Below are 13,644 nucleotides of genomic sequence, written 5' to 3' on the forward strand. Positions count from 1 at the left end.
GTCTTTCCATGTACCATTGTCTTGGATTGACCAAAGAGTAACTTTTCATGCCCCATCATCGACAGAAGAGTGTCATTTCAACAGTCGTCCAAATCGGACGAAACCATATCATTCTTCATGATTTGGCCGAAGGGTGTTATATCATTCCGAAGTTACTTGGTAATCAACCAAAGGGTATAGGTGATCAGCCGAAAGGCGTCAAGTAGTACCAATTTACCCCCATTTGATATGATTTTCATTCCCCTGTGGGGCAGTCATTCATCCATATCACAGTGAAATAATCAGTCGTGCTCCTGCACACAAATAATTTTTGGTTAAGTGGTGCCGTATCACCTTCAAAACTTGATTCTCAGGTCAAGCGGTGCCGTATCACCCTCAAAACTTGATTCTCAGTTGAGCGGTGCAGCATTGTCCTCAAAACTTGATTTTCGGTCAAGCGGTGCCATATCACCCTCATGCATAAGATGGATTACCCAATATTGTCGAGTTTATCGCAGTGATAAGCTTTCAAGATCAATTAAATTCTCTCAGATCAAGATTGAACAATCCAATTTTTGGAATCAATCGAGTCATCTTAAAGTTCTTTTGTTTGCAAGATCAAATCAGATCCTCTCGCTTTCAAGATCAATTAAATTCTCTTAGATCAAGATTGAACAATCCAATTCCTAGAGCCAATCAGGTCCTCTTGCCCTCAAGATAAATCAAGTCCTCTTGCTCTCAAGATAAATCAAGTCCTCTTGCTCTCAAGATAAATTAAGATCAATCAAGTCCTCTTGCTCTCAAGATAAATTAAGATCAATCAAGTCCTCTTGCTCTCAAGATAAATTAGAACCAATCAAGTCCTCTTGCTCTCAAGATAAATTAAGAACAATCAATTCGTCTTGCTTACAAGACCGATTGAGCCCTCTTACTCATAATCTAGATCAATCGAGTCCTCTGACTCTCATATAAGATTTTTTTGCTCACTCTCAAAACTTGATTTTCAGTCGAGCGGTGCCTTATCACCCTCAAAACTTGATTTTTAGTTGCGCGGTGCCTTATCATCGTCAAAACTTGATTTTCGGTCAAGCGGTGCCATATCACCCCCAACATTCTTTCTAAATTAAGTGGAGTCATTTCCTCATTAACTTTTAGCTCGTCTAAATCTTGTTCTAGATTTAGTGAATGATTCCGACCTGTTTGACAACTCTGGTTGAGTAGTGTCACATAATAACGATTTAAGTTCTTCCCGAGTTTTTCCTTTTGAAGGAATTCATCGTGATTAACCATTTATTTTGGCAACTCTGTAGCCTTTGAGCAAAGCATCAGCAGTACATGCTCTTGGTGACAAAATTAGTTGATCTTTTGTCTTTACCCTTCGGCTGTTCGCACAGGCCTCGGCCAAAGAGGGATAAACTATAGACACTGATTTTTGTCACCACCTTTGGCGAGGATGGCAACGGGACACGGACGATGGGCGACGCATCTTTCCCCCTTCTAGATCCTAAATCACCTAACCCATAAGCCTATAGACCATTTGGAACCCAAAAATGGCCCATTTGGGCCCAAAAAATGAAATGAGGGGAAGTACACTGTCCACGGCGGCGTGGACAGTGTCCCACGGCACTGTGGAGGGGTCCCATGGCACATGTGTACTTTTTCACGGTACCGGGACCACTTTCTACGTTAGCCAAATGACGTCGCCCACGGTGCCGTGGAGGTCTTATCTGGCGCAAGTTGGTGGTCCCCCTCCCCTCCAAAGCAGTTCTCTCGGGTAGGGAGACCCTCCAGAGTTTGTTTTGCCCCCTTTTTGCCCTTTTTTCCCCATTTTTCCCTCTTGTGAGTGTGTGAGTGAGTGAAGTTTTTAGGCGTGGGTAGATCCTTCGATTACCCGTCCGATGATAGAGCGGTCCCGTTCTTAGATCTTGTTATCCCGTCAGTGCACGGGATAACAAGTGAAACCCTTCATGATAGACATTATTCTGTCCATTTGTTCATCACCAAGCTTCTTAAAAGAGCCGTTATTCTGCCCAAAAGGAATCGACGTCGGTCCATTCGTCCGTCTCTCCTGAGCCACGGGAATACCTCTACACGGGTAAGGTTACTGCATTTTTATCGATTCAATGTAGTTCTTCATCGTTTCATCATTTTACTGTATATTTTAGAGATTCAATGTAGTTCATGATGTCATAATGTAGTACATATGATGTTCCCCCCCCCCATAGTAAATAAGAGAGAATATTTATCATTTTGTAGCATCTATGACAGAGAGACTGGTTTCGGCCGGGCGAGGGGGGTGCCTAACACCTTCCCCCACTCGTAACCTGACCCATTACTTAGAACCTCTGGTCTGATCATATGGAGTCACGTAGCCCGATACCGTTCACAATGGCTACACTTAATGGGTCCTAGGCCCTAACCCTAGGTGGCGACTTCACATCATTGTTAGATATTTTAATGCATGATCCCAATCCCCCTATATCATTCTATATATTGACAATATTATCCATCATAATTAATTTTTCAACCAGTCGCTAACGAGGCTGTGGAAACCTTGTAGACCGCAAGGACCACGGTACTTACACTAGCAAAAACATGTATAACAGAGTGTGAGCTCCACCGAGCCTGTGAGTGAAATATCACAATGCATGCACATGCAATCACAACCATATGAATCCTACATGAGGTGCAGTTCATTTTATTTATTATCCACCTAACATCACAACTAAGGCGGGTTAGTACTACTACAATCCCCAATACATGTATCCCTGGTGCGGGCTTTCAACCCCTTCCCGCAATACACCCATTGAGTTGTCGGAGAGGATCGATCAGCTCCCGCATCAGTCACCAAGGTCAGCCCGACTAGCCCTCTGGGATTAACTTTTGAGGTATCCATCCTTTCTTTCACATATCACATTTTTTTTCTCTAAGGCTTATACCCCATAACATTTCTATTTTCTTTTCTTTTCTCTTTCATATGGTCTCTCTCACAGGCATCCAACACCTTAACCCCTATTGGCAAGGGTGCGTAGCACGGGTGATGAAACTCTAGCCCAATGCATCTATATGGCATCGTATGAGTTAGGTGGTGTCAACCGCATCCCATTCTATGGACTACCACATGCCTCATTTCCAAGCCGGCTACGACATCTAGTCTAGCAATTCACATACAACATTCATTGTCCATTCATAGTATTCATCAGTCAAACATATCTTTATTAATAGAATTCACAATTAATGAAGTAAGAAAACAGTATAATAATATTATTATATAATTTATTTTAACATATTAGTCATGTTACATTTACACACACATTGTAATTTCACTCACCTTGTTCTGGTCCTACTGGTTCAGCTGTCGGTTCTATTTCGGTTGGTGCCTGGCTGTGCACCTCGTGCAAAGGATCAACACCTAATTTATCGAATCATAAATGTGTGTCAATTAATATTTAAAGTTGTATTAATATTCTAGTGTTGATCTAGGCTTACTGGTTTGATTTTGTGTTTATAATGATGTTACTTTGAATTCTCTGGGCCTTGCACTGGGCTTTTGAGTCTATCTCCCAGTGCATCATCTAGAGATGTGGAATTTCATCTGACTTGGTACCTAACAGTATAGTCAGCCAATACATGACCCAAATAGTCACACAAACCAGTACCCATGTCAACAGTTCAGCTGAAACCAATCTTAGACATGGTTACTTGGCCCTTTGGGGCCCACTTCAGTACCCAGGGTATGGAGGACAACAAGCGTAGGTGGAGAGAGGTATTTTGGTCATTTACCACCTCATCACACAGTCCATAGGTCACTGGTGAAGGTCCAAAAAGCTAGGACACAAAATAAGCCCAATTTATATCTCTGGACGTTTCACTGGGTGATTGGGCCAATCGCCCAAAACCTATTTGACAGGGGTTTGGGCAGTTTTTCTTGGATTTTAAAGCAGGGGCTGCCATGGCTTCGATCAGAGATGCTTGAGGGATGGTCATGGACCATAATTGGAGTATAATCCATAGGTCATAATGGTTTTGGGTTTGGTTTTCCCATTAGAAAGCCAGGAGCTGTTTTGACAGCACAGAGAACAGCTGTCCAGGCTGTGCTCAAGCTCAAGGATTCAGTTTAGGCTGCATGCAGGGCCTATTCTATGTATACTTTCATGGTAGAACACTGATCCTATGCTAAGGTAAGCAAGGATCAGCTTACATGCAAAGATCCATGCCTAGACTGCCTATTCTAGGTGCAACTGTGCTGTGCAGACAAGCACAAAGACTGACTTCAGTCTCAGTAGTAAAAACTGCAGTAACACTGATGTATCATGATCAGATCTTACATGCAATGGCTTTGCATGTTAGACCTGATGCATCCCAAGCCATCCCAGTGATGTTCTGGGCATTATAGGTCTGGGATACAACCATCAGAGCAGAGATCAAGGTACTAACACAGAGAACAGCAGTATACAGAGGTAAGGATTATTACCTGAAGGTGATATGCAACTGATTTAGTACACAGAATGGCAGCACAGATCCTCCGTCCTTTTGTCTCTTCCTTTCCTTCTCTTCTTCTTCCTTTTCCTTTTCTTTCTCTCTTTCTCTCTTTCAGTTACAGCAGCAAAAACGAAATGAGGAGCTGCCCCTCCTATTTATAAAATTGGACTTACTAAGGCCTGTTTGGCCTTAGGCTCCCCTCTCCAAGAATGCATTTTTAACTACATTATGGGCCATTCTGGCTGCACTGGTGGGGTCCACATGGCTCCAAGGGTGGGTAATGGTTCCTAAAATTCCCATCTACCCCTAGAGGGTGTTCATGGTCTGTATGGATGGTCCCCACATGTCTAAAATCTAAAAAAACTCATTTCAGCCACTCTGGGCGATCCTCTTGGCCTTTAGGACAATTGCCCAGTGCATCGCCCAAAGAATACAACATTGCTGTATAGGCCTTAGGCTTGCACAGGTGCTTGGCCCATGGTTTGGGCATTCCACCAATACCTCATCTAGGGTCTGATACACATCTGAATAGGTGGGCCCCACAGATATGGATAGGAGAGAGAGTACCTGGGGTTGATGTAGTACATCATGTTGTGGGAAGTGCAGTTGCATGGGTCTGTAATCCATCTTCTGACAGGTATATAGGAGGACATCCTCGATTCAACTACTGGAGTGACGCTCCACAGTGTATTTAAGTGTCTAGTCAGAGGTCCCTGTCCTTCATCCAAAATTCCAGTCAATCAGGGGCAGGTTTGACAGTTCTCCTCTCCTCTCGTCGTGGCTCCTCTCTTCCCCAATCATGATCTCTACCTCCTTGACCCAAATGGCCCTCACGACCTCACTTTATGTACTTGTTCAGGTTCCCTGCTTTGATGAGTTGTTCAATCTCTCTATTCAATTTAATGCACTCTTCTGTGTCATGTCCTGTGTCTTTGTGGAAGAGACAATACTTGTGTGGATTTCGCTTCTCGGGTCCTACAAGCATGGGTCGCGGCCAATGGAGTAAGCCACGATCTTGAATTTGGATCCGTGACCTTGTGGTATTCAAGGGAGTGTAGTCGGGGCTTCCAACTCGACCAGTCCTCTTTGGGCGATGCTCAATTTTTTCCGATCGACGATCACACTTCTCTTGTCGGCGCTTAATTTTAGTCCATTTGCTTTCTCCACTATCATTCAACACCGATCTCTTATTCTCCTATGGTTTAGCTTCGATCACTTTCTTCCAGGCTTGTAGGACTTTGGCCATGTTGGTGAACTCATTGCATCGCTCCAGTAGTTCTCTCATTGTCCTAGTCTTGTGCCATGCCAGGTCCTTGATGAGGTCTAGGTCTTTTATGCCCCTGGCTAGGGTTGTATGTTGAGTTTGGTCTTCCGGGTCTCTAACCTCTAGGGATTCCTTCGTAAATCTTATGACATACTTCCTGAGAGACTCCCCTAGATTTTGTACCATGGTCTATAAGTTGACTGTGGTTTTCTTCTATTTGATGCTGCTTTGGAAGCGGGTGATAAACTATTCGCAAAGTTTTATGAAGGTGTTTATTGATCGAGGCTTAAGCCTTGAAAACCATGAAGTGGCCACACCTTTAAGGAATGCCGGGAAAGCCCAGCAAGAGATGACCTCTAATCCACCATACATGGTCATCATCCCATTAAAGTAGTTGATGTGATCATTGGCGTCCATGGTTCCGTTGTAGAGTTCGAAGGTAGGTAACCTGAATCTGGAGGGGAGAGATGCGCTCATGATTTCTGCCAAGAATGGATGTTGGGCTGGTATGGAGTGTGTTTTGCCTTTTGTCTACTTCTTTTTAATCCTTGTTGCGCGTTCACTGCGAACCTGCTCTCGACCCCTTCTTAATGTTTCCTTTCGTGGTGAGTTTTGACATGATGGTGAGAGGTTACGATGTGATGAGCCTTGACGTGAACGTGAGGGACTTTCTTCACGATATGTCAGTCTTGGCCTTGGTGTGCGACTTCCTCCTAGTCGCCCTTGGAATACTGATCTTCTGATCGTACCAGCCTAATTAGGTTCCTATGTGTCTGGGATGCCACATGTTCCAATCGAATCGGCAGATCCGCAGTCCTCACGGGATGATATGAAGGATTGCCTTGAGGATTGACTGAACTTGCATGTCTCGCGTGTCGCTCCGATCTTTCACCTTCAGGGAGTGACCTCTTAGGGTTTTGCTCTTGCCGGGGGATTGGTCCTGTCCTTGGCAGTGGCATCACCCTTATGCGGGAAGTTGTTCGCTGCCTTAGAAAGTCACGAAAGGGGTCTTGGTCATGTAGAATTTCTCTCTATAAGTCATTGATTTGACCCATAGTTGTCGACGCGTTTGGGTCAGGTACAACCTCCACGGCTACTTCGTTATTGAGATTTGCTGCTCTTGTGTCAACGTGCTTGTTCTCCGGGTTCTCTGTCTCTTAAAGTTCATTATTATTGGCTCTTCAATGAGAGCTCTCTGATGGTGGTGTCTCATTCCTCTCCCTCACAGCATTGGTAGAGGGAGTGGCCTTTTTACGTGGTGCCATTAAGTACTTGAGGAAGCGAGCTAGTAGAAAAATTGGCTAGCATCATTCCCACAGACGATGCCAATCAATTGCGTCAGGAAATCTCTGGTAGGTCCTTCGGGTGCCACAACCTGCAAAAGGACGTCAGGAACAAGGGAGAACCAGTGTGGTTCCAGCCTAGGACTCTCCGATGCCTAAGTTAGATCTCTCTTAGCAATAGATGAATTACTGGAATTCAAGATAAATAATGGGTTAGAGATCTAATCTGTAGGAATCAATAGAAAAGACAAATCCCTTATGATACACCATATCCGGCTCGATTGTCAATAGAGTGAATAGATCCGCCATTAGAATATCTGAGTATTTATAGTTGAGTGTGGCGGTGTGGAGAGTCCCTGTTGGTGATAAATATTCTTCATGGAAGAGTCTATCATGTAGTAGGGTGTCTCTTTATGAGAGGTAGAGTCCTGGTAGGGAAGAGGTTCCCTAACAGATAGATATGTGTGTTCTTCACGTGTTGGATAACGATCCTTGATGTATGAGTCCGAATAGGATCACATCTCTTTGGGATAACGTCCTTTTAATGATAAGATGACGTAGATCTTGGCAGTGACGCCATGGTTGGACCTCGTTGGCTTGCATGGAAGATTTGGTCTTTGGATGACTTCTTCAGTCTATTCCTCTTGGATTTGCCGAATGGGTTTTGTCGTGGTCCGGCTTGGGCCAACCTCTCCTTTGGGTCAGGACACGTGGCATCTTGGGTCTGGCCTGTGTATTTTTGGTTTATCACCATGATTACCTAACATGACCTTTTTTCCTCCAACTTCTATGGCAATATTCTTCCACTTCTTTAACAATCTCCCTTCTCTGCCAACGGAAAATCCTCTGTCCTTTAGGATTTTGATTTCTTCTTGTTGGGCAAAATACTCTGTCACTTAATGGGCTTCGGTTTCTTCTTCGTCGGAGAAGTAAAGTGAATCTTAGGTTAGGATTTTCACAATATTCCCGCTCATTTACATCTACATTATATTATTTTTCAGCCAAATTATGGTATTCGTATCATTTTTATAATAAATATAGTACAAACATGTGTTTCGTATTTTTATAAGAAAAATACATTAGTTATATTAAATACATTGGCTATTTTTCAAGGGCCTAGATATCCTTGTTCCTATCCTACGGTCACTAAAGAAAGTGGCTGAAAATATTCCCATTCACCACGTGGTGGAGGGAAACTTAGTCCTTCTAACATTCCTATTTGATGAAGTACAAGTTTTAAAAGTGTGTGAGATTCAAGGGATTATCAACTCTTTAATTGAAAAAAAAGGATAAAGAATGCTAACTGATGCTATGCAAGGCGTGGACCTTGTGCCTAGACAAAGGGTTGGGTGAAAGTATCAGTATCAGGTGCCATGGCAGGGGTTGGGCGGTCATTTCACTCCTAGTTGTGTCTAGGCGCAATGCCCACTTCTTGCACGGATTGAGCTCATTTATAGGGAGCCCAGCATGCCCAGGGGGCATCCAGCTGTTGGGTTGCACTGCACACATCCCTAGGTATGCATCGAGATGTGTGCGACATGACCCAACCCTTGGATTCCCCCTGGGCACTCCCTGGGTGCAGGGCTCCTTGGAGAGGACCCGAATCCCGCCTTGCACAACACCGTTAACAATTCTTTATCCCCCCCTCCCCAAAAAAAAAATAAAAACAAAAAAAAGAAGATACAAATCGTGAAACAAAAAGGGGAAATGAGAACAAAGGGAGAGGTTTAACACTCTCTTCCACACTTTGAAATGACCCTGTTTTTTTTTTTGTAGAATTGAAATGACTACTTTACCCCCTCAAAAGGAGGAAGAGAGAAATTCACACATGGGTGCTAGCATTCGGTATACCACTGTAGGATTAGGCCTGTCAAAAAAACCTGACCGGCCCAAACCCGCCCTGAGCCCGGCCCGAAGCTGACCCTGATTTTTCAACCCGATAGGCAGGATTGGGTTTAGCATTACCTTGGCCTTGGCAGTGTTTTTGTGCCCTGACAGTGTTTTTGTTAGAACCGTAGGATTTAAATTGGTTTAGAAAACGAAAAACCCTAATCTCCTAAGTGCTAATATTCGTGTCGTGGGCCACCGGGTTGGGTTCACCGGTGGTCATCGCCAGTAACGTGAAAGAAGAAGCAGTAAGTGAAAGGGAACGCAGAGCCGCACCAGAATTTCTATCGATTTCGAAGTCCTAACATTTCGTTTCCTCTCCCACCCAAGTGTCTGGATTAGCCTCATCTATCGTTCTCGTTTGGACTTTGGAGGAGAAGGCTGACGAGGAGAACTGCAAGGTGAGTTTGGACCAATTAGGTATGTCCGATTGTTCTTCTTCTTCCGTTTCTCTCTCTTGGTTCTGTCTCTCGCTCTCTTCTCTTTGCTCTTTCTCATTTTTTTTCTTTTCGGTGGGTCGAACCTTAGAAGGGGTTGATCGAAGTTTCAGTGGGAAAAAAAGGGTGGTGGGCGTTTTCACTCGGAATCGACAGTGGTTTTTTTTTTAAGTCAAATGGGTGGGGTGATTTTCAGTGAAAATTGAAGAAGTTATCTGGTTTGGGGTCAAGGAATTGGGTGGGAATGGGAGTCGGAGGGAGGAGTGTTTGCTTTGAGCGTGGAGGGTTTTTCTTTGTTTGTTTGTTTGTTCGCTGTTACAGGCTTACAGCAGGGGGTAGTGAAAGGAGAATAGGTTGTTACTGTTGGAGTCGAGAGGGGGGGGGGTTGGGGAGATGGGGCTGCTGTAGATGGTTTTTTTTACAGCTCTCGGTGGCAGAGGGCAAAGGCATGGACGACAAAACTGGGTGTAGAATGTAAAACAGAGATCTCTTGAACTTTTGAATTAATAGATGGAAACGGATAGATACCCAAATCCATGTCTTTTCTTAGATAATTATTTTTTCCTAAATTTATCTTGGATTATTGAATATTTTTTTTGTGGCTTTTAGTAACCCGGCCTTCGGGTTAGTGTGATGGTATGTACATGTTAGATTTCATTACTGAAGACTTGTAGTACTGCAGTTATTTTTCTTCTTGCGATCTTCTATTTTTTGACTTTCAAGTTTTTTCTTTTCCTATTGCTATTCATACATAATTAAGCTTAGAAAGGAGAGCACAATGGGGAGAAATTTCAGATCTCAAGCTAACGAGATTCATTGAGTGTACTGTTTATAAGCTGTTCATTTTTACTGCTTCAAATTCAGTTAAAATATTTTACTTGCAAGAGGCGGAATATGACAATCACAATGCTGACAATCCTAGAAACTTACAATCTGATCTACTTTGACATAGTAAAAATTACAAGCATAAGAAAAACCTTTTCCAAAAAATAAAAATAAAAATAAAAATTAAAGTCAGGGTCAGGGACAGGGTCAATCAGGGCCAACCCGACCCTGCCCGACCCAATCAATAATTTACAGAACCCGCACAACCAGAAACAGGAAGGGAAATTCATGAAAAGAGCAAGAAGAAAATTAAAAAAAAAATGGCTTGGGGTTTAGCCGTTGGAGGAACTCCAAAACCCTTTCATGATTTGTATTCTCCTTTTGAGGGGGTAAGGTAGTCATTTCAATTCTACAAAAAAAAAAAGTCATTTCAAAGTGTGGAAGCGAAAGTTATACCTCTCCCTTTGTTCGCATTTCCTCTTTTTGTTTCACTGTTTGTATCTTCTTTTTTTTTGTTTTTTTGGGGGGGGGGGATAAAGAATTGTAAACGGTGTTGTGCAAGGAGGGATTCGGCTCCTCTCCAAGGAGCCCTGCACCCAGGGAGTGGCCAGGGGGAATCCAAGGGTTGGGTCATGCCGCACACATCTCGGTGCACTAGATTTCCTTGTTCCTATCCAACGGTCACTAAAGAAAGTGGCTGAAAATATTCCCATTCACCACGCGGTGGAGGGAAACTTAGTCCTTCTAACATTCCTATTTGATGAAGTGCAAGTTTTAAAAGTGTGTGAGATTCAACGGATTATCAACTCTTTAATTAAAAAAAAGGGATAAAGAATGCTAACCGATGCTGTGCAAGGCGTGGACCCTGTGCCTAGACAAGGGTTGGGCGAAAATATCAGGTGCCATGGCAGGGGTTGGGCAGTCATTTCACTCCTAGTTGTGTCTAGGCGCAATGTCCACTTCTTGCACGGATTGAGCTCCTTTGTAGGGAGCCCAGCATGCCCAGGGGGCATCCAGCCGTTGGGCTTCGCTGCACACATCCCTAGGCATGCACCGAGATGTGTGCGGCATGACCCAACCCTTGGATTTCCCTTTGGGCACTCCCTGGGTGCAGGGCTCCTTGGAGAGGAGCTGAATCCCGCCTTGCACAACACCGTTTACAATTCTTTATCTCCCCCCCCCCCCCTCAAAAAAAAAACAAAAGAAGATACAAATCGTGAAACAAAAAGGGGAAATGAGAACAAAGGGAGAGGTATAACTCTCTCTTCCACACTTTGAAATGACATTTTTTTTTTGTAGAATTGAAATGACTACCTTACCCCATCAAAAGGAGGAAGAGAGAGATTCACACGTAGGTGCTAGCATTCGGTATACCGCTGTAGGATATCCAACCTTTTCACGAGAAGGGAATACAAATCCTGAAAGGGTTTTGGAATTCCTCCATCCGGCGTGCAACTCTTCCTCTCCAAAGCTCCTCTCTTTCTGAAGGCGAGATTCTATTTCTCCTGCGGCTCAAGCTCAACCATAGGTTCGGAGTTTCTCTTCCGGTGTTCTCAGACTTTCATGGTATGTGTGTATTTTTTTTTCCTTCTTCTTCATCTCTCACTGTGGTTGAGAGTTGACAGTCACTCAACCCAACCCTAGGTTCGGACTTCCTCTTCTGGTGTTCTCAGACTCTCACGGTATGTGTGTGTCTTTTTTTCCCTTCTTCTTCTTCATCTCTCAGTGTGGCTGAGAGTTGACAGTCGCTCAACTCACTCCCACGAATCCCCTCCTCTTCCTCTGGTCCTCACGGTAAGGTTTTATTTTGTGTCATTTTCTGTTGCTGCTGGTCTGCTGCTGAAAACGCTCCCACGAATATATTTGCCTCTATTCGACTCGACTCTCACACACTTTTCTCTCTCTTGACTGAGAAGCATGAACCAGGAGGCAGACGCAAGAACCCAGGTATGCTTGGCCATGGCCTTCATCCGCTACCTCCCTCTGTGTGTGTGTGTGTGTGTCTTCTTCATGTCCCACTCTATTTGCTTGTCTGCAAATCCAGTATTGGTGTGGGTTTTCACTCCCAAACCCTAGAACCATACAGATTAAATCTCTAATCTAGTATAACCTTACCCTTTAACTGTTTACTTATTTTTTTTCTTTTTCCTTTCAGTGTCCATTTCAACTATGCCTTCTTCAACATCTGCAACTCAAATAGCAACATGTGTTCTCCAGAATCACCATTTTTTTTTTTTAATTTTCTTCTTTCTCTTTTCATGAATTTCCCTTCCTGTTTCTGGTTGTGCGGGTTCTGTAATTTATTTTTGGCTTTCAATTGTTTGGCCTATGCAATACAGAAAGATCAGATTTTTTAAACTAAGAATCTTGTATACTGCTTATTGCTTGTAAACTTAATATTGAGATTTCTTGTATAATCAATTAAATATTTGTTTGGCCTATTGGTTTTCAGAGTATTGCGTGTATACTGAGATTTTTGTTTGGCGTATGGGTTTTGAGATTATTGCTTGTATACTAAGATGTTATTTGCTCTATGGGTTTTCAGAATATCGTCCTAGGCTTAGGATTCAGCAAATCCAGAGAGTGTTAACAAATGCAGCCATTCAAGCATTTGTTTTTGTTCACAAGCCAACTGTTATGATTATAACTCCTTTATGTACTATTATCTGAATTCAAGATAGGCCTTGATACAAATGTTGTTGAAGTGTATGTCTGATGAGAAGATTTGGGCCACCTCTGAATATGTCTTCCCGTACAATACTTATTGGAGTATGCATTTTGTTTCACGTAGGAGATGCACAGAAATGATATTCTATCATTCAGTCTTTTATCTATATTGTTGAAAAAAAAATCTGTCAAATTGAGATTTTAAAATTATCCACCCAAACCCACTTCAAATTTGTTGGTTTCTGACCTCAGCAGAGTTGGAAGAATTCACGAGCCGTATTATATGCTCTCTGTGCTTTTGAACAAGGGCTTTTTCCCTTCTGTTTGCAGTTGCAATTCGATTCTTTTGGCTCTCTGCAAGTTTGGTCAAATGTGTCCTGCTTTGGCATTGTTATGTTCTCGGAAAAAGAGACTTATAAATGATGTAAATATATAGCTTTGGTTCATAGGTTTGGTAGAGAAAAGGTTCTGGAAAAACTTTTCAATTTTTATAAAAGATGCAAAATGAGTAGAAATAGAAAAAATATATAAGTGAAAATAATATTTTAGTTTGGTGGCATTTTCATAATTACACCCACAATTATTGGTTTAATGGTGTTATATTAGAGGTAATGGCATTTTCATAAATATATAAGTGAAAATGATATTTAGTAAATATAATGAATGTTGGAAGTGATTTTATAAGTTGCGCCTACATGTTTTTTTTTTTTTTTGGTGTTTTTGCAGAAACATTTATTTCTATTGGTTACCAAATTCCTATCTACTCCCTGTAATTACTCTCTGTGAGTAGAAATAGAAAAAAGTACTTCAGAATCAAAAG

This window comes from Telopea speciosissima, chromosome 10 (genome assembly GCF_018873765.1).
Source record: "Telopea speciosissima isolate NSW1024214 ecotype Mountain lineage chromosome 10, Tspe_v1, whole genome shotgun sequence".
Lineage (NCBI taxonomy): Eukaryota > Viridiplantae > Streptophyta > Magnoliopsida > Proteales > Proteaceae > Telopea > Telopea speciosissima.